Below are 22,879 nucleotides of genomic sequence, written 5' to 3'. Positions count from 1 at the left end.
ATTGATTATCTCGTAAAACATAGGGAGTACAGATTCTTTTCATAGGCAGTGTGGTAAATGCAGAATGATCTATATAAAAGGCAGCCTCAGAGGACACGATGTGAAATCTCCATTTGCTCCCAAATGTAGTATCAAAGATAAGAATGATCTTTCCAGGTGTGTTTTTCACGGTGCTATTTAGTCTGTTAAGGTTCTTAGGCGTACTTCAATCTGTGTTTTTTCACCTTGGTTTTAGTAGGAAGGAGGTATGGGGTTGGAAGCTTACTGTCAGAGAGACCAAAAACAAAGGCACAAAAGATGCAAGGGCTTCCTCACTCAGCTACCACACAACTATTTGGGGTTTAAACACCTGGTGAAGACTGGAACAGGACAGTGCAATGATTATGTCTACTTTAAAGAGGCCCTCTGTTTTTTGGCCGCAGAGCATGCTTACAGCAAATATGGTCTGCCAGCTGAATTCAGATGTGGTTGACACAATGTAAGCATCTTCCTAAACAGTAATAAATCACCATAAACAAATACAAAATATGTGTCTCATAAATCATGGGCAGAAAAAGTCAAACAAACATGAATAATAAAATTGGAACTATTTTATAGGAAGACAAATTATTAGGTTGTATTCAATATTTGGAGTATGAAAACAATGTAAACATTTAACATATAAAGTTCACTATTAAAAAGGTTTAAAAATACAAAACATGTATGTGACATTTGTATTTGAGAAAAACATGATACAATGAATAGTGCTGTGGCTGAACTGTATATTATTCGACGCGCGTTTCGTCGTTTAGAGACGCCTTCATCAGGAAGTAAGGCCACAAATTCCTAAAATTCATAAAAACATTACATAAGTCAATAGTCCTATAGATGTTTGACATAATAATACAATTATTAAGGTCTGAATATTAATTATAAAACAGACAATCATGAAATTGGACACATATTTGAAAAAGGAGATGATATTTAGTATGCCTTCGAACTAGCAAATGCTTACAAAGAGAAACAACAGATCATTGATGTACATATATATTTTTTTTAATTCTATATAGGAGTTTTATACTTCCTATATGGCTATGATGACCCAAGGGGTGTATTATGCTCTATCAGTTACGGATGGTAAAATACAATGTCTTAGTATGAGTAGAATCAGAGAATATGATAGAGCGATAGATATAAAGGTAGCCAGGATAACATAAAGTATATTTATACATAAATAGATTTCTGTGTGAGTCAATGATATGCTAATCTCAATAACTATATCGAAAATATTTCTCTCATGAATATCAAGTGATAGACCTGAATGCACAACTAAAAGAGCTTAGGTGTAGATCAATAGATGAAAAAAGATAAGTCCCAAATGACCCAGAGTAAACGATGTCATGCAAAGAGTAAATAGATGCAAGTGACTATTATATGTAGTAATTGTATAACTAAGACAGGAAGCCTGGACATATGTTAAAAGATAAATGTTTCTGTATAAAATGAATTCAAATAATATTGGATGATAAATAGATGTGAGCATAAGTTTATATCGAAACTCAGATGTTATTGAAATAAGCAGACTGTATTTTGTACATGTGGTAACAAACCTTATTATGTCATGTAGATAGGGGTGGTTCAGGACAATTTTAGGTTTCAAATTACTCGATATATAATTTGGTCCTGAAGCAATGCTGAAATCAAATAGTCTTTAATGTAATGCAGGTATCCAAAGGTATAAAAAATCTATAAACAAGAAAATAATAACGATAATGAGCATTATTTCAAGAGGGTTGTCTCAGAGAAAGTATTATTTGGGTTTCAAAGGATGTATATGTTTTACCTTATTATGGTAATGAACAGTCATGTAGTGAATGTATCATTTGTAGATGTATGAAATCAATAACATGGTAGAAACAACGCATATATAGGGATAGATGCCCTGAAAAATAACAGAACATTTAATGTTAAGTTACTTATTACTATATCTATAAGAGATCTAATGGCTATATGTTAACTTTTGATGTAAGTTGTGCCAGAAGAATCTTAAAGGCATAATCTCATTAATGCTAAGGTAAAAGAATAAACTCTATATACATTAATATGGGGGTATAGCACAGAGCTTAGCAAGATGATATAAGCTTCTTATATAGAGTTTAAACACATCAAAGTGCTATCTATTATTACGATACTAAGTGTGTTTCAAGACGCTCTATATAGGGCGCTAGTGTAGTCATTAAAGATACATGACCGAAATATTATGGCCCGATTTGTAAAGCAGACCTATTGGCGCTTACCTTAGTTTCGTGATACCGGTGCGCGCTGTAGACTGTCCTCAAATAACGGCAGTCTGATGTTCGTGGAGTTAAAGAGTGACGGGGCAAGAATATCACGGTTTTAAATGCTGTGACGCTACGGGAACGTCCATATGGATTGGCGTATTACGTCATGGGAACTGCCGGCACGTCTTCCGAGTCATGTGACCAGCGTCATCATGGACATGGAAGAGTGCTACTAATAAAGCATTAAAAGAGGCAGCAATGATGCAATATGAGATATATGGAATATATATATATATATATATATATATATATATGAAATAAAAAGCTAGTTGTGGTGCCCAAAAATTATTTTCAATAATAAATTCTGATTGAAATCAAAGGGGAAAATGTAAAAAGGAAAATTGAGGGAGGGCGGATCACTATGTGTAACACTGTGGGGGGTCAGTGGGACACCTATGAGTAAGATGTTTTGATTTGAATCAAGGTGAACCCTGAAGTTGTATAGGGCAATTATTTTTATAATAAGGACTAGAGTGATATTTATGATAATATCTAATGTTGGGACATTATTCAATTATCTTTGAAAATCTAATATATTAAATGAGATGCAAAAAAAGACATGAGATGATTATCTAAGGAAGCTACATCACTGATATTGCTGTATATAAAAAGGAATGTACTATGATGGTTATCTATATCCTATTGTGAACTGAGGAGGTACTTCGGACATTAACAAATTATAGGACTAAATTATGGCATTTTCCCAGGGTAGGTTGTTGTTAAGACCATTATTGAAGGTGTTTAAGGTAAATATCCAGAAAACCTCAAGTTTTTTTCTTATATTATCCTCTTCGCTGCGGCGGCTTGAGGTTCCGTGGTTTTCGGGACCGGACTCCATTTTTTTTTAGTTGTTCATAACGCCATTTTGTGTTGCCCTCACGTAGGCCGTGGAGGTAACCGAACGAACAAAGTTGCATGGGCCTCATTGTTCATGTATGCATTGAACAGGCCCTTTTCTGACTTGTGAGTGAACTGCAGGACGCTGACCTCTTCACCTGAAACTGACCCTTCACGAAGCCAATTTCTTTGGCTGATCCTTGTCTGAGATTGCCAATCAATGTTCAGGACCTCGTTAACCTTTAGTTTCCTTGCACATATCTTATCCTAATCAGCATCTGAATTGTTTCTTTCCTTACGACTTTTCATTACATGGGTAGTGCTTTCAATTATGGGTTTGTCCGGCTTGTGGAAATTGAATTTGGGACAGTCCTAATAATTAACTTTTGGGTTGGGTTACTGTAAATTGGGTTTTTGTTAATCTGATACTCAGTTAGAAAATGTGTCCTATTGGTCAGAATTTTGCGCAGTGGGTGTACATTTATAATGAGAATATTGTGTATAAAAGGTGATGTCTTGCTCTATGAAATTGAACAGTTTCTTGAGTTGTACACCGTGTTGTATTGCTGAGATTACTGTTACTAGCTGCAGCTAATAAATTTGATCTCTGACGCCACCTAGAAGTATTCCGTGTCTCTGTTTGCCAAGACAGGAGAACCCGAAGAATTTGGGCATGTCCCTGGCGCTGCTGGGTTCTAAAACCCGGTTCTTCAGTTGGCGCCCATTGTGGGGCGACTTCAGCGGTACCGGTCCAAGCCCGAGGATCGTGAGGAGCCACGTGAGGAAATTCTGGAGGAAGGCCGCCACTTCATTGACCCCTGCATATCGACGTGGACCGAAGGACTTTTCTGCAAGGCTTCCCGCTTTCCAACGGCTACGAAGGACTGCTGCCCTGACTGTCGCCCTGTCTTGGACCCTTGATTGATCCTTTGTAGAGCGAGACGATAGACGGTCTTCTGGTGGCGTGACAGATATTTGGTTAAGTATAAGTGGGTCGCTCCCACGACTTTGTTTTGGTTCTTGGTTTTGATTTGATTTTTGCAAAAATCGAAGCCGAGGGGCTCGTATATTTATGAGAGTATCGATAGTTGATAACCCCTTGAAGTTTGAAGCTAGATTAGTGAGCTATAAGATGCCTGGTCTTTGCAAAATTAGGAAATGGTTTAGTTGTGGTTGCAACAGGGATTCCCGATTGGAGGATTCGTGTCCGATACCGCCGGTTGGAACTCCGACTTATGAGCTCTATTCAAAACACGGAGTGGGTCCTATTACTTATAATGAAGTGTGGGCCCGCTATACTAAAAAAGATGGTGTTTTACGATGGCCCCAACATGGTAGTTTTGAAGTAAATGTTTTAGATAATCTGGAAGTTGCGCTATTTAAGAAGAAAGCCCGGCCGGCAATGTTTGACTCTTTCCGCCTTTGGCGAAAGGAAGCCAAACAGCGAGAAATTAAGCAAGCAAAGAAAGATAGGAAAGATAAGAATATGTCAGTACTACAAGCTGCTCGGCAGTTTAGGGAAGATGGAGAAGAACGTGCGAGTGAAGTCTCAGGTAGACAACGTTGCATGGCCATAGATAAATGTTATCCGGCCTTGCCGTCTTCTCCTCTGAAAGTGACGGAAGACCCTGAAAAAGATACTTTGATGTCTCATTTACTGAGATTGCCACCCCCTTATGTGCAGGGCACTACTGCACCTCCATTTCCCCCGGTTGTTCCACCCTTTGTTGTTCAACCTCCTGCTGTTGTTCAGCCACCCGGTGCTCCACAGATGGATTTGCCTTCTACTGCACAACCCACTCTAGGGTCGCAAGCTTTGCTTCCAGCTTTGCCTCAAACTCCTTTGCCTTCTGCTTCTGCATCTCAGACTCCTACTGCTCTTGTTCCTACTTTGTCTCAAGATTTTAATTTTCCTGTTTTTACGCCTACTTCTTCTCCTTCTGCTCGAAAACGAATGACAGAAACCGTTGTTAATCTGTTGTCTCCATTGTTTGGGCCACTGATTATGACCCCTGTTTCGGAACGTAAGCAGAGACATAGTCAGCTTCCTAGTTCTGAAGAGCGAGCAGTGTTGGATCTGTTGGCTTGTAGATGGATTTTAAATGCTTCCAGGTATAATTTGCCAGCAGTTATGGATGTTTTCTTTCAGTGGGAGCCGCCTAAGCAAAGGTATGTTTTTGATGTAATGTGTGCTTTTCTGCGGCAGGAATGGGAAGATAATGAGTTGGGTCTGATTCCACAGGAAGTGCTCGATGTTCAGTCAGAATTTGCTAAAGGGACGAAAGTGGAATCTGATGTTACTGATGCTGTAGAGACGATACTAGCCTTCAGAACTAGACTCCCGTCTCAGCCATTGTACGAACCTGATCCTTCTGTTAGGAGGAAAGTGAAGCAGTATCCTTGTGGGGTAGTTCCTATAGTCCCAATAGGCTCTGCGCATTGGAATAATATATTCAGCAGTGTAGACGTAGGACTGAGGTTAACTAGGTCTCTACTGACTATATTAGACTTACGTTTTTGCCAGCTAGCTCAGAGGTCACTAGAAACTTTCTCGAATAAGCGAGGAGGAGTTTAACCTCCCTGGATACACAAGAAGGGATTTAGTTTCTGACAACCCTAAAACATGACAACTTTGCTCTCCCTGATTAAGAGTATATCTCTAGAGTCGTGTGAAAACAAAAGACAGCTATTTCACTCAGTCAAAGGTGCGTACTTAGTTTCATCAGATTGCAGAGAAAAGAGAGGCGGGCGTTTTCAATAAAAGGTATTATTTATTGAGCAGTCTCCTTCCTCATGCAAGAGAAATGAATTGCTACAATTGCAATACTTATAGTAAAGTAAAGTGCGTACAGTAAAAGCAGGATTATAAAATATTATTGTAAAAGCATTGATATGGTTTCTTAGCCATATGATACTTTAAAATAGATATAATATATACATACATATATACATTGACTAATCGTACTCAACTGGTGCTTCTAAATACGCCTACCCCGGTGTACCTGACCTAAGCCTAATACGTGGGAGGGAGTAAGTAAGTAGCAGTTTAAGTTAAGTTTGTTTTGCCAAGAATCTGACTCAAGAATTCTCTGTAAGGGTTTAGTCAGCTCCGTACCTGGGTAATAGAAAGCAGGAGGTCTGGTATCTCTCTCTCAGGACTCGATATCCCAGCAACCGGCAAGGGTAGGCTGGAAACGCCGGAGCTGGATTTCTCGGCAAGAGAAAAGACAGCGTCTTTCTCAACGCGTCAAAAGGGAGGGGCAGCGTCCGTGGGCTCTTGCATCAGCTGGGCTCTCGGAAGTAGATAGCCGCTCTGCTCCAGATTCACCACCGTGTGTTTGCTTAAGGCAGCGTTGGTATATTTATACCTGAAAGGTGCCGGGTTTGACGTAAGGTTGGACATAAGACGTCAATAAAGATGTCACTAAGAACTGGCCGTTCTTACAGTGCTTTACAGGAGTTCTAGGACGAAATCAAAACAATAGCAAGGGGGATTTCCCAGGTTGCTGGAGGCTTGGTTTTGTTTAGAGAACTCGGTGTGCTTACTAGGGGGCGGGAGAAGTAGCCGTGCTTAATGTGACAGCATGTGCTACGACTGAATTATGGATATGATTATTATGCCGTTGTATGGATATTATTGATTATAGCCGGACAAGGGCATGAAATAGGAATATCGATCACACTACACCCACTCCACGAATTAATGTCCATCATTACTAAAACTAAGCAATAGTAAACATAAAGGTGCACGTGTATACCAACCCACCCCAAAATACATTTTTTGCATTTGAAATGGTGCATGCGAAATACATGAAAATGATTATAGGTACTATACGCGTTTCAAGCAGTGTAATCATTCAAAAAAAGCATGCATACATATATCAGCATGAATGATTTGCGAAATTTACACATGAAATGGCTCTTAATACAGAAAAAAGGTGCGAGACCATTCCAGAACACATAAATACAGTCGCTGTAAATATGCTATAGGTTGCCGTGATATATTGTCTTTTAGAGTTCCTAAAATAGAAGCTCTGTTCTCTAAGAATAGTTCTACTTCAAGCAGAGTACATGTGCCAAGAAAAAGGTAAATATTTTGGAATCGGGAAAAAAAATATAATTTCGCTTCTAGGAGAGAGAGAAAAAATATAGTTCCAAATATGTTCAGTAGCTTTTGTTTATCAAAGCCGAAGGCCGAATTGAGAGTTCAGGGAACGCTGTGTACTAGTTTGCTTAAAAGTTATTCTTTCTGTTCGGGGGAAAACATCATTTCAGACAGACTTTCAATAAAACAGTTTACCGCTTCAGGTGAAAGTTCGACCAAGTTGGAAAATGCTGCAACTGTGCAGTCGTGAGAATGATTGCTATCATCGATGTATTGATCAGCACTGCTCACAGAAGGTCGTACCTGGTTGATGCTGCTCTTATCTTGCACTTCACTACCCTTTAATCGCAGTGGTGAAGTTTCCACGAATGCCGTCATCAGGATGGGTAACCGCTGGGGACAACACGATGCATGAGCCGTTACAGGACTTAGCAAAGTATCTGAATCCAATGGTACTTCTGATTGTAGTGTGAGACAGACGTCTAACACGCATTCTTCTCCGCACAGCATACATCTTAACACAGGTAAGATACAATTCTGCCAGATGGGTCTGAATGAAAGAAACCAGGTCATATTCAGATCTCTTAGCCGGGCTAATCCAAGGACTTTAGTTATGCGGTCCCTGGTATAGCCAGGATCGTTTCTTCCATTGTTGCTGGAGTTTTGTCTGTGACATGGCTTGCCATAACGAAGCAGGAGAATCAAAAATAAAATGCCTGCTACGAGTCCCAACAGGAGTGGTAGGCCGCCAAAGACCGAATGGACAAAATGAGGAAAAATGCACAGAACTGTTGTGAAGGGTGTCCCGAAAAAATTGTCTTAAATACTTGTGGGATACCTCCAATATCGGACATATTTAGGATTTGGCTTAACATTTCTGCGAAATGTAGGGGGCAATTTGCTGATAAAAGGCTATGTATCTCTGCCGTTGTCCTTGCGACTTGCAGATCATACGTTTCTTTTGATGACGTCAAGGGCACAGTTGTCTGCAAAAGGACAGACTTTATTCTGCTTAAAGTATCAATTCGAATAGAAGAGATATTAAAAAATGGCCAAATGTTTTCCTCCCTGTCTGGAGTGCTGTTTGGAAACAATACTTGCATACAGTGACCATGGAAGAAACGCTTACCAGATAAGCTTTTCCTGGCACCAAGCCACAACATCTGTGGTCCACTATTAGAATGTAGCTCCCGTTAGAAAGCCGTCTAAAAAATGGCTCTATTCAAGTTGCAGGTGTGCCATGCTGGTGGCATGAAAGGTTATTTGAAGTCCCCTCACAGGCCCCATGTAGGTTTATACCCTGACACAGAAGTAACCACTTAGTGACCTTTTACAATTATCACCACTAAGAAATACATTCTGTCCTTTTTCACTAAAACATGTGTGTGTGTAAGGTAATTTCCATGATGACTTAATGTATTCTTTACCCAACCTTTCATACTGGCCTGCTCGTATATACTCGAGAAGTTCCCCCTGTATGGAGAGAGGCAGTTGCTGCTAATGTTAATCAGGGTATTCAGGCCGTAGAGGCCCATTTTCAGCGAGTGTGGGTACATGTTCCATGGAACAGAGCAGAGGTCTTGGCTCTTAAGCAGACCTTACCTGACCCATGTAAGAATCCTGCTGGTTATTACAAGGAGTTGTCTCAGACAGTTGAAGCGTGTATTATGAATTTAGCTGACATAGATATGTTAATGGGTAATGTAGTTCCTCAACCTTTGTGGGCGAAGATTCGTCATGAGAATCATGCGGCAGAATTAGGCGATACGTGGGCTAATATTGTTGCTGCAGATGGTCGACAGTTTGGATGTGCCAAACCTGAGCCTTTAGTTGCAGAATTACCTGGTAGGATTAGTAGGATCGCCGACATCCACAACAGCTTCGGCGCCCCACCCATGCACCCAACCGTCGAACCAACGCCCCCCACCGCCACCCTTCGCACCTGGACCACGGTGACCACCGAAGACACAGCCCGCACGATGAACACCATCCACTCTGGATCACCGACCGACCCCTGCCCACACCACGTCTTCAACAAGGCCGACTCCACCATCGCACCCCAACTCCGGAACATCATCAACGCCTCCTTCAACACCGCCACCTTCCCGGAGAGCTGGAAGCACGCCGAGATCAGCGCCCTCCTGAAGAATCCTACAGCGGACCCCACCGATCTCAAAAACTTCCGCCCCATCTCGCTCCTCCCTTTTCCTGCTAAAGTCATCGAGAAGATCGTCAACAGACAGCTGACCGCCTTCCTCGAGACGAACGGATCCCTCGACCCCTCGCAGTCCGGCTTCAGAGCCAACCACAGCACCGAGACCGCCCTCATCGCAGCCACCGATGACATCCGGACCCTGCTCGACAAGGGGGAAACAGTGGCCCTCATCCTCCTGGACCTCTCCGCTGCGTTCGACACGGTCTGCCACCGCACCCTAGTCCAGCGCCTCAGCAACATCGGTATCCAAGAGAAGGCACTGGAGTGGATCATCTCGTTCCTCGCCGGAAGAACACAAAGAGTCCGCCTCCCCCCGTTTCGCTCTGAGGCCACCGAAGTCATCTGCGGCGTCCCGCAAGGATCTTCACCCAGCCCCACCCTCTTCAACATCTACATGAAACCTCTCGCAGCCATCGCACGCCAGCACAACCTCAACATCATCTCTTACGCCGACGACACCCAGTTGATCCTCTCCCTCACCAGAGACCCCGACACCGCCAGAACCTGCCTACAAGAAGGGATGAAAGACGTCGCCGAGTGGATGAAGGACAGCCGCCTGAAACTGAACTCGGACAAGACCGAAGTCCTCATCCTGGGATCTTCGCCCTCCCCCTGGGACGACTCCTGGTGGCCCCCAGCCCTGGGCACCGCACCCAAGCCAACCGACCACGCATGCAACCTGGGCTTCATCCTGGACCCCTCCCTCTCGATGACCAGACAAGTCAACGCCGTCTCCTCATCGTGCTTCAACACCCTGCGTATGCTTCGCAAGATCTTCCGCTGGATCCCGACCGAGACCAGGAAGACTGTCACCCAGGCACTCGTCACCAGCCGACTGGACTACGGAAACGCCCTCTACGCCGGAACCACAGCCAAGCTACAGAAAAGACTCCAGCGCATCCAGAACGCCTCCGCCCGACTCATCCTGGATGTCCCCCGACGCAGCCACATCTCCAGCCACCTGAGGAACCTGCACTGGCTCCCCGTCGACAAGAGGATCATGTTCCGGCTCCTCACCCACGCACACAAGTCTCTCCACGACCTGGGCCCCAAGTACCTCAACGACCGCCTGACCTTCTACACGCCCACCCGCCAGCTACGGTCCACCAGCCTCGCCCTCGCAGCCGTACCACGCATCCAAAGAGCCACCGCCGGAGGAAGATCCTTCTCTTACCTGGCTGCCAAGACTTGGAACTCCCTCCCCATCCACCTTTGGATGACCCAGGACCATCTCGCCTTCAGGAAACAACTCAAGACCTGGCTGTTCGAGCAGTAGCATACCCCTCCCCCCAAGCGCCTTGAGACCCTCCCGGGTGAGTAGTGCGCTATACAAATGGCATGATTGATTGATTGATTAATCTAATGAAAACTATGATGCCTGCTTTACGTGTGAATTGGGACAAGTTAGCAGCATGCAAACAAAAGAAAGACGAGAGTGTGTCTGATTTCTTCACGAGGTTTGAAGAAACGTTTGTCGATCATAGTGGTCAGGACATGAGTACGGAAGGTGGTCAAAGGTTGTTCGTGGACAAATTTGTCTTTAATTTGCTTCCCGAACTTTCTAATAAGTTAAAGGACTCTGAGAGTTCATGGGCTGTTTCTTTGTCGGCCCAGATATTGGCTACTGCACAATATTATGAGAATAGGGATAAAGATGAGAAGGATAAAGCAGAGAAGAAAACGAAAGATTTAAAGACGAAGGTTCATTTGCAGCAAGCTTATCCGCCTCGTCAGAATCAGCCTCAGTTTCAGCAATCTCCACAGTTTCAGAGATTGTTACAGAAAACTGAGCCTTATGCTCCGCGATTCTTTCCTGGTCCTAATCAGTGTGCGTATTGCAGAGAGGAAGGTCATTTTAAGAATAGTTGCCCGGCTTTGTTACAGCGTGCGAATGGCGTATCGGGTCAGAGAGGTCGTGGTGGTTTCCAGCAAGCTCCTAGGGGTAGGGGACGTGGTGTGTTACCCCAGAATGAGTGTTCCTCTTCCCTTCAGAATTCTGCGAAATATTTTGACAGACAGAATGTTCCGAGTGGTCAGTCTGCACAGTACTATGTTGATGATTATTATGTCGATAGTGAGAGTGCTGGTTATAATGATAGTTAGGACAGCCATGGGCAAAGAGAGGGAGTAGTGTCAGTTCCAGTAGACCAGAGTGGACCTTATGTTGAAGTGACTACATCAGGTGTGACAGAACCTTTTCTTTTGGATACTGGTGCGACAAAGAGTTCTATTATGGACTCTAAACTTCCTGGTGCACCTTTGTCTGGATTGACCAATGTTTCCGTAGGATTTTCAGGCGCCCCAGTTTGTAACCCGATTTCTAATCTTTTGCCCCTTTCTATAGGCCCTTGTGAATTGGAAGCTCCTCTTATTTTGACGACTGGTTGTAATGAGAATCTGTTGGGTTTGGACTTGCTGAAAAGATTGTATGCGACATTACATTGTTCTCCTTCGGGAGTACATCTTACCCTAGGTAAGAAAGTGATTTCTCCGATGTATGTGTCTAAAGATTGTCTTCCACTGGAATTGCGTTCTCTTCCTGATACACTTTGGGCTACAGGTCCCAATGATGTTGGTCTTTTGCAGATTCCACCTTATGTTGTCACCCTCAAATCGAATGCTAGGCTACCTCGTATACCACAGTATAAAATATCTAGCGATGGCGAGAGAGCTCTCTTAGCGATTGTCTATGATCTGGTTGAGAAGGGTGTAGTTGAGGAAACAAGAGGTAATGTGTGTAACAGTCCGGTTTTGCCTGTCCTTAAGCGTACTGATGCTTCTCAGCCACCTGTGTACCGGTTTGTGATTGACCTTCGAGAGGTAAACAAGATTGTGGTGCCACAGTTTCCTGTTGTCCCTGATATCACTGCTTTGTTGACTCTGATTCCTGCTTCGGCAGCCTGGTTTTCTGTTATCGACTTGAACAATGTTTTCTTCAGCATTCCAATTGCTGAGGAGAGTAGAGATATTTTCGGCTTCTCTTTAGGAGGACGAAGCTTCCGGTTTAAGAGAGCTCCCCAAGGTTATTGTGAAAGTCCCTCCATCTATAGTCAGGCGTTGAAAACTCAGCTTGATAGCTTTGTGTTGCCTACTGGTGCTACTCTTATCCAGTACTTTGATGATCTGTTGGTTGCCGCTGATGACGAAGAGATTTGTAAAGAGGCTACTCTTTCTTTGTTACGACATTTGTCTGACCTTCGTCATAAAGTGTCGCCTTCAAAGTTACAGTATTGCCGATAAGAAGTAACCTACTTAGGTCATCTCTTGTCAAAGGAGGGAAGAAGGTTGACCCCAGAACGAATTCAAACGATTGCGCAAATGAGTGTACCATCCACACAGAGAGAAGTGCGTGCTTTCTTAGGTATCAACTCTTATTGTAGACAATGGATCCCTTATTTTTCCCTGCTAGCGAAACCTCTGTTGGCGCTGACTCTTAAAGATACTCCGCATCCTCTCCCTTGGTCTGATGAGTGTCAGAAAAGTTTTTCTGAATTATGTGATGCATTGTGTTCGGCTCCGGTATTGGGTACTCCTGACTACAGTAAACCTTTCACGTTGTACGTTCACGAGAGAGAAGGTTGTGCATTGTCAGTGTTGACTCAGCAGTTTGGAGACAAGCAACACCCATGTGCATATTTTTCAGCGACGTTAGATCCGGTAGCTAAAGCGTTGCCGAGCTGTCTGAGAGCTACAGCGGCAGCGGCTGTTTCTAACCGACAGTCTGCTGGTTTGGTATTGGATAATACGTTGATTGTGATGGTCCCACATGCAGTGGATACCTTATTGAACAGGACCAAGACACAGCACCTTACTAGTGCACGTCTGTCAGGTTATGAGTTGACTCTTTTGGCTAGCCATGTTCACATTAAAAGATGTAATGTATTGAATCCAGCTACGTTGTTGCCGATTTCTGTAGAGTCAGATGCTCAAGAACAGCATGATTGTTTTCTTCGTACAGAGGAAGAAACGAAAGCTAGAGTCGACCTAAAAGATACTCCTCTTGAGAATGTTGTTGGTACTTTATGGGTAGATGGTTCGTGTTTTAAGCTTCCGAATGGTGAAACGACTGCAGCATATGCCGTCACAACTTTACATACAGTTGTTGAGACAGCACGCATAGCACAGAATTCTGCGCAAGCAGCAGAGTTGATTGCATTGACACGAGCGTGTGTATTGTCAGAAGGAAAGCGAGTGAATGTTTATACTGATAGCCAGTATGCGTTTGGTGTTGCCCATAGTTTTGGATGTTTGTGGAGAGAAAGAGGATTCCTTACTTCCCATGGCACAAAAATTCAGCCTGGGCAGTTAGTGAATGAACTTTTGGAATCCCTTGCTCTCCCAAAGCAGATTGCAAGTGTGAAGTGTAGTGCGCATAAGAAAGTTGTGGACGATGTAGGTCGAGGGAATGCGTTTGCGGATGAAGTTGTGAAGGAAACGGCGAGAGACATGATGAGCTGTATGTATGTGGCAGGTCCTGCAAGATGGGTTGTGGAAAGTGGAATGTGTTAAGACACAATAGAAAGTGTGAAGAAAATTCAGGCTGAAGCTACGGAGAAAGAAGTGAGTACGTGGAGAGAGAGTACGGGTATGTTGGATTCGACGGGTTGTTGGGTTGAGTTGTCAGAACACCAGCGATGGTTGTTGCCAGATGCGTATGTGCTCCCAGTGGTTACTATGGCTCATGGAATGGCTCACATTAGTTCGAAGGGAATATGCAAGCTGTTGGCTCCAGTATGGCAGAATGCTGGAATTCCGAAATGTGCTGAGAATGTTGTGAAGCATTGTATGATTTGTCTGAAGTATAATCCTGGCAAGGAAACTCCAACTCCAGCTGGTCATTTTGCTCCTCCGACGTATCCATTTGAAGTGATACAGCTAGATTACATTCACATGGAGAGATGCAACAATCTGAAGTATGTCCTTGTGGTTGTTTGCGCCTTTTCCAGATGGATATTACTGCCTTGTCTACAGCTAAGGTTTTGCTCAAAGAGTATTTCCCTAGATTTGGTTTGCCGAGAATTGTATGGTCGGACAATAGGAGTGAATTTGTGGGTCGAGTCATGAAGAAAGTGTGTATTGGATTAGGGATAAATCAGAAGTACCACGCTGTGAATCACCCCCAGTCAGCAGGTCTTGTCAAATGCTATAACGGCACATTAAAGCTGAAACTCGCTAAGATTTAAGCGAGCACTGGTCTTACATGGCCGGATGCCTTGCCGTTGGCTCTTTTGTCAACAAGGACGACAGTGCATTCTCGTGTGGGACTTAGCCCACACGAAATAGTTTTTGGTCGTTCAGCGAATGTTTGGGGTGTGCCTCGTCCTAAAAAATACAGTGACCTTGAGTACCCTATGTTGGTGGATTACTTACATGACTTGACTGCTAAATTACATGTTCTCCACCAACAGGTCTATGACAGTTTGCCGACAGCTACTGCAGATCCAGGGCACACGATCCAACCTGGTGATTTTATCTTGACGAAGAATTTTCAGCGATCCAAGAATTTGGAGCCGAGGTGGACTGGTCCCTATTTGGTATTGCTGGTCACTAGAACTGCTGTTAGAGTAGCTGGTAAAAAGAACTGGGTGCATGCCACCCATACGAAAAAAGTTCCGTTGCCCTTACCATATGATAAGTGGATGAGGGATGGAATAGCTGACTCCGAGTGTGAAAGGGTTCCTAGATTCGTACCTTTTAGTGATGCACATTTGACATGGACTCGGAACGCAAGGATGATGATGTTCTGCAAGCTGCTGTGCCTCCGTCTCTGAGACTCGACACGATGAATCCGGAACTCCTCTTTAAGGATCAGACTGTGCCTGGCAAAGAGCGCTACAATCTGAGATCGAAAAAGGACGTTTGAAATGGACAAATAAATAAAAAAAAATGTATGTAGTGAATTACACCTTGTCAGATCAAGAGACTTTTTTTACTTTTTCTTTTTCGAGTCACCATCCGGACTCAGCTGCAGGATCACGGTATAAGTTCTTAAGGGGTGAGCCGCGTATTGACACAAGGTCTTAGGGTCGTTAGTACGATCTTGACGCACACTTAAGTGAAGAAGGAAAATTGCCGTGAGCAGCACGTTAGTGGATGGAGTCTTTTGAGTCTGACAAGGGTGTTAAAAGAGTTGATTTCAGAGTGCAAATGTGTATATTGGTTCGTAGCAAATGTTTTTTAATAATGTGTTTTCTTATGCTTTTGAACATTACGTTGGTTTGTGTGGGTTGGATTTTCTATGCATCACAACAGACACTTGCATCTACCTCCCAACCTACTCTTTCTTTTCCTACTGTTTCCCCACATGAGTTTCATACGTTGCCTGAACATGAACAGACACGAAGATTAGAATTTGTGAACAATTCGTTTATACAGATGTTACATCAGCATCAGCTAGTTGTAAATACCACGAATTGTTGGGTGTGTGGTCTTATGCCACATACGACTGATAAGGGAATGCCATATTTGGTGTTGCCTTTTTCGCCTAATGGGTTCTGTCAAAGATAATGCGAAAAATAATGCCTTGATACAGGGAATAGTAGATATGGTCAGAGATATTGATGCATATAATGCTATCCCTAAAGATGAGGTACGAGCATATGTTGGTTGGAACAAGACGAGATATAGCATTAGTCTGACAGAGAAAGAGAGACAGAAAAGGTCTCCACCTATTTGGATTGTACCCCACCGAGGTCATTTTTGTCTGCAAGGTAATGGTCCAAATCCGAAAGCTCAGCTTGGTAAGAGTGTGTGTGTTCACACCTATGTCTATACGTCCCAGAAATCTCCACCGTTCGTGCCAGCTAAAGGCACGTATTTTGTTTGTTATGATAGAGCATATACATGGTTGCCTTCTGACTTTTCAGGCACATGTTATGTGGCATTTTTGCTTCCCCCTACATACACAGCTGCTTTCAATTACCATAAGACAAGATATGGTAGAGGTGTTATCGATGCGAAAGACACTGCCGCACAAGAAGTTGGAGACTTCTTTAAGGGTTTCCTGCCCTTTAGGGGTCCTATGGCTGATGGTAGGACAATTCGTCAGCTTACGAGAGTGGTTGAGGCCACTATAAATGAGACTGCAAGTGCCCTTAGTAATATTACAGCTGAGCTTCAAGCGGATCGCCTTATGACATTACAGAACCGCTTTGCTTTAGATATTATACTTGCAGATAGAGGTGGAGTATGCAAATTTATCGGGTCTAGTTGCTGCGTTTTTTTACCAGATAAAGCCCCGACAGTGTACCAAGCCATCTTGAGGTTACATAAGTCAGCTGAGTCTATACATGTAGACGAAGGGAACTGGTCATTGATGGGACGGTTTTGGGAACTGCTGTCCAAATGGGGATGGAAGATTCTGATGTTACTTGGTATGGCTTTAGCGATCCTTTTCTCGTGTTGCTTATGCATCCAGTGTGGTCCCGCCATTTGTAGTCTTTGTGCTACAATCTGTGTGAGAAGACCAGTCCAGAGAGAAGTGAAGGATAATAAGATGATGTTACAGCATCACCTTAATGACCTGATGAGAATAGATATAGACCTGGATTCAGATTGGCGTGAGTTTAGGTCATTGCCTACGTAATGGCAAAAGGAGGGACTGAGGTTCCGTGGTTTTCGGGACCGGACTCGATTTTGTTTGCGTTGTTGGCCTCACGTAGGCCGTGGAGATAACCGAACGAACAAAGTTGCATGGGCCTCATTCTTCATGTATGCATTGAACAGGCCATTTTCTGACTTGTGAGTGAACTGCAGGACACTGACCTCTTCACCTGAAACTGACCCTTCACGAAGCCAATTTATTTGGCTGATCGTTGTCTGAGATTGCCAATCAATGTTCAGGACCTCGTTAACCTTTAGTTTCCTTGCGCATATCTTATCCTAATCAGCATCTGAATTGTTTCTTTCCTTACGACTTTTCATTACATGGGTAGTGCTTTCAATTATGGGTTTGTCCGGCCTGTGGAAATTGAATTTGGGACAGTCCTAATAATTAACTTTTGGGTTGGGTTACTGTAATTTGGGTTTTTGTTAATGTGATACTCAGTTAGAAAATGTGTCCTATTGGTCAGAATTTTGTGCAGTGGGTGTACATTTATAATGAGAATATTGTGTATAAAAGGTGATGTCTTGCTCTATGAAATTGAACAGTTTCTTGAGTTGTACACCGTGTTGTATTGCTGAGATTACTATTACTAGCTGCAGCTAATAAATTTGATCTCTGACGCCACCTAGAAGTATTCCGTGTCTCTGTTTGCCAAGACAGGAGAACCCGAAGACTTTGGGCGTGTCCCTGGTGCCGCTGGGTTCTAAAACTCGGTTCTTCAGGCTATTCCGCCGCAGCGCTAAGGGGGTAGGGGGGCGCGCGGCATGCCCATGCTGGTGACGGAACCGCTCAGTCACCAGCCTCGGGTGAGCTGTGCTGATGACGGAGCGGTTCCGTCATGGCCCGCCCGCTCAATAGATCACGCCGCGCAGGTGTGAAATCAGCGCCGCGCAGGTGCGTCGGCAGGCCATGACGGAACCGCTCCGTCATCAGCACAGCGCCACCGCAGCTGATGACGGAGCGGTTCCATCATCAGCATGGAAAGAGTTATTGCCATTGTTGGAGTCAGGTGTATTGATTTTCTCTAAAATGCGCTAACGCAGGTCATCTGATTTGTGGTGGAATTCATGAAATTGTTTAGTTAGAGTGGCCATCATTTTTAAGGTTTTAATTGATGATCTGTGTTCTACAACGCTAATGTATATGGCTCTGGCAGTTTCCCCTACATAGCCCAGATTGCAAGGACACAGATGAGGTATACATATATATATGTTGAATATTTACATTGTTTGTTATACTCCAAATATTGAATAAAACCTAATAATTTGTCTTCCTATAAAATAGTTCCAATTCTATTATTCATGTTTGTTTGACTTTTTCTGCCCATGATTTATGAGACACATGTTGTATTTGTTTATGGTGATTTATTACTGTGTAGGAAGATACTTACATTTTGCTTTGCCCTGTCCTAGAAGATTTCATATGTCAGGGGGTCTTTGATACTTCATATATTCAGATGTGGTTGAACCATAGTTTGACAACAGCAGAGGCTACTATGTCTCTGCTATGGCCAAAATTCCCTAACAGCGTAAGGGCCATCATAGAAATCCCTATATGTGCACCCACCCAATTTAGATAAGTTGAGAACAAGAAGAAGGGACACCCTCCTCACAAGGAACTAGGGTAATTTGTAAGTAACAGAAAAAATGGTTCCCGCGGAATAGTACAATGATCTATATTGGTAAATGAATGCACAATCGCAGTGAGGATGGGTTAGAATGATGCCAAAAGAAGAAGAGACCATATACACCTCTGTTTCCGTTTACAATAATTGTTTTATATATTTAAAATAGTTTATACAAGTATATACTCAAAGAAAAAGGGAAGTGCATAGATCATTGTGATATTCCATGGGAACCATTTTTTCTGCCACCCAATTTGGATAGTTGGACATATAGTAAGTGATAAACAAAGGGGGGGAGGGAGAGGGAGAAGTGGATTCTGTCTCCCCTGATAATATTCATAAACAAAAGGAATCCACTAGGTTGGGTTCGGTGGTCCCTACAGTGGTGGGGAGCAACCAGTGTTGTTTAAATACCCCTCACACACCAACAGGCCCCTTGGTGTCATGCTTCATCATCGGGGTCTTCGCAAACCTCTACGGGATGCAGCATGCTACGACTCACGACTACGTAGGAGCACTGTAAGTGAACTATGTGCTGGTGTGTGTGGGTAGTAAAATGTTAGTGGTGAGGAGAAAGTGAAATATTAAAAAATACCTGGCTCGTAAGTACAGAATTTTTTTTTTATTAAGTCTTCGGCTGGTATCGGCATACGACCAGGAATGCAGAAGACTCCTCTCAGATAGGAGGAACTATCAGGTTTTGGATGAGGACCCCACAGAGTCCATACGCATCCAAGTAGGAGCAATGACTGAAGAAGCTCTTGCCCATGATTGGCTTTCAAAGAAGGAGGCCCAATTCCTGACACAAAAAAACCCGCGAAAACCTTACTTCTACACGATACCCAAGGTTCACAAGAACCTAGAGAATCCTCCTGGCCGCCCCATCGTGTCTGGCATTTCATCTGTACTCGAACCACTTTCCAAGTTCGCGGATGCCTTCCTGAGACCACTTGTCCAAGCTACTGACACGTATCTCAAGGACACAAAAGCTGTGCTCCAAATGTTAAAAGACCACCCGTTCAACCCTGACTCTCAAATACTACTGAGCCTCGATGTGGAGAGCCTCTACACCAGTCTCCCACACGACGAAACTCTCCTCATTATTGAGGAAGTATTACACAGTAAACAATGGAACTATCATACCCCACGTGGAGTAGTGATGGAATGTATCTCGATGGCCCTTACCAAGAACTTCTTTGAGTATGAAGGAACCCTTTACTTACAACGTCATGGGACGAGCATGGGCAGCACATTTGCACCGAGCCTGGCAGGTCTTTATGTACACCATTTGGAAACCACCAAAATCCTGCACCAAAACAATCCGTTCAGGAGTAAGATCCTCTCCTGGAGGCGCTATATCGATGACGTCTTGGTCACCTGGGAAGGGAATAGCCAATCTGTCATGGACTTCATGCAGTGGATCAACAATCAGAATAACTTCCTGAAATTTACCCACCAAATGTCCAATGAATCAATGGTTTTCCTGGACTTGAACATTTACCATGAGGCAGGTCACTTAAAAACTGAGACACATTTTAAACCTACGGCTAGGAACTGCCTCCTTAGGTTTGACAGTTTTCACCCACGTCACCTAAGAGAGAACTTACCATATGGACAGTTCCTACGCCTACGCCGCAATTGCAGCGATGTGGGAAAGTACAAATCCCAAGCCCTAGACCTGAGCAAAAAATTACAACAAAGAAAATATCCCAACAAAATCATAAACCAGGCGATGAGAAGGGCCCGCAATAATAACCGGGAAGCCCTCCTGGAAGACAATCCTCCCAAAGAAGAAACAGAAAACAGAACAGTCTGTGTCACGACGTACAGCTCCGTCTCAAACCAGATCTCTAAGCTGGTGAATAAACATTGGCGAATACTGACGAGTGGGAATCTAGATTTAGAAAAACCCATTTTCGCCCACAGGAGAGGAAGAAACTTAAAAGATATCTTGGTGCACACGAGACCCTGCACCAATGTAATCCAACAGACAAGACTGCAAGGTCTGCATGGGCATTACACGTGTGGGAATTGTAATAATTGCCACCTCACTAAGAAAAGCCTAACTCTCGAATTCAGAAATGGCACCAGATGGGAACAACGTGCTGTCACAAACTGTAGCAGCAGAAATGTTGTGTACCTTATCACATGCCCCTGTGGAAAAGAGTATGTGGGGATGACGACACGTGCTGTAAAAACCAGAATCAACGAGCACAAAAGCAATGTGAGGTGCAAAAAACAGACAACGAAAATGGCATCACACTTTCTAGAGGCACAGCACTGTGTGAACGAGATACATTGGACTGTAATTGAACAATTGCCTTCAGAAAGAGGTCTGTTTGAAAAAGAACAGAGATGGGTATTTTGTTTGGGCTCAGATGTCACGGGGCTAAATGACTCCATCCCATGGAGCCAATTACGTTAAAATACAGGCCTGTCTACCTTGGACAGCATTTAACTAAGTGTCATAATGTACTCCTTTAAATGTCATCGTGAGAATTCGAAATGCACCCCCAAAAAATGTGTAATTATACATAACAACCTATCGTTTATAGCTGCCTCAATAACGCTGTCAAGTCAAATCAAACCCTTTTGCCTAACTATAGTATGCTCAAAGACGAAGATTTCTATATTGCGCTCACAACACTGCAATAAGGGATAAGCATTTCCCGCGCATGCGCGAGTGACTACCAAACTCCCTCCTGAACGTTTACTAAGACACTACCGCCATGCGCATGCGCCGGCGGTTAATGTCTCCCCTCCGCATACGCGCGTACTGCTGGGGACACGCCTTGCCCAACCGGCGCAGAAGCGGTTCGGAATCTAAGGGGCAAGTCCATGTATGGGCCGTTTCCTTTTCCAATGAAGGGACAATTAGTAAAGGGTGAAACACTATAAAAGGGCTTACCTCTGACTTGACCAACACTTCGTCGGAGCCGCGTTGAGGGGATGAGAGCCGACCAGGCCTTGCAGTAACCGTGAGTGTTTGTGTGTGTTTTGGAAGTTTTACATCTGCCTAAAACCCTTACCAGGATCGACTGCTCTTAATGCTTAAACTCGGTTCCTTGAATACCTCACAGGTTGCCACACTGGGCAGAACAGGAACCCCCAATACCACGCTTCTGGCTCATGAGGCTATTTGGCCCATTACTATAAGTAAGCTACATACATCTATGTTTCACTATGTATTACCTTTATGTTTTTTCATCTCATGGAATCATTTGGAGATCTTCAGAGACCATCAATGTGTGTCCCAGTCTATGTGTTTGTTCGTTTTTTTCCGTTTTTTTCCTTTTCTTTTTAGGGTTCCTGGACCTTATTTTTGCTCCTTGTTACCCTCCTGTGTATTTACACAGTGTTTCTTGAACATATATTTACATTATGGTTTATTTGACCTTTCTTCATTCACAGGTTCAGTTCATCGCCAATTGGGCGCAACGGACTTAATGACCTTTAATAAAACAGATAGGTACATTTTCACCTAAAATTATTTTTGTAGAGCACACTTTAACATCTACATACATGTGAGTAAGGTGAGGATAAGTAGTGCACATCCTTGTCCTGAAGAAGGAGTTTTCTACTCCGAAACATGTCGACGCACTTGTGAGGTTGTTTTACCCTAATCAGTAGAAAACAACCTCTCTCGCACCTTTTAATGATACCAGCCGAAGACTTAATAAAAAAAAAATTCTGTACTTACGAGCCAGGTATTTTTTAATATTTCACTTTCACCTCACCACTCACATTTTACAACCCACACACACCAGCACATAGTTCACTTACAGTGCTCCTACGTAGTCGTGAGTCGTAGCACGCCGCATCCCGTAGAGGTTTGCGAAGACCCCGATGATGAAGCATGACACCAAGGGGCCTGTTGGTGTGTGAGGGGTATTTAAACAACACTGGTTGCTCCCCACCACTGTAGGGACCACCGAACCCAACCTAGTGGATTCCTTTTGTTTATGAATAGTTGGACATATAGCCATATTTTACTTGGTGATACAGGGCAGCAAAAAAACAAAAATGTCGCACACCAGAAAAGATGACTCCCATTGGGAGGTTTCTTTTTTTTATTTCCATTTTTGGATTTTCTTTTTGAAGATAAAAAAATTCATTTGTTTAACAGGAAACTGCGATTACATTGCATGCTTCACATCGCATGCCATTACAA

The 22,879-nt window shown here is 43.5% G+C and overlaps 1 long non-coding RNA gene across 5 annotated transcripts in view; it reads left to right on the top strand.

Moving 5' to 3' along the window:
- The window catches only part of LOC144819292 (uncharacterized), a 399,821-nt gene that overhangs the window by 32,049 nt on the left and 344,893 nt on the right, over nt 1–22,879 (top strand). The window lies entirely within an intron of this gene.

The sequence above is a fragment of the Lissotriton helveticus genome, chromosome 2_1, assembly GCF_964261635.1.
Source record: "Lissotriton helveticus chromosome 2_1, aLisHel1.1, whole genome shotgun sequence".
In the NCBI taxonomy this organism is placed as follows: Eukaryota; Metazoa; Chordata; class Amphibia; order Caudata; family Salamandridae; genus Lissotriton; species Lissotriton helveticus.
Note: the sequence above shows the minus strand (reverse complement) of the source record. Positions and strands in the feature narration are given on the sequence as shown.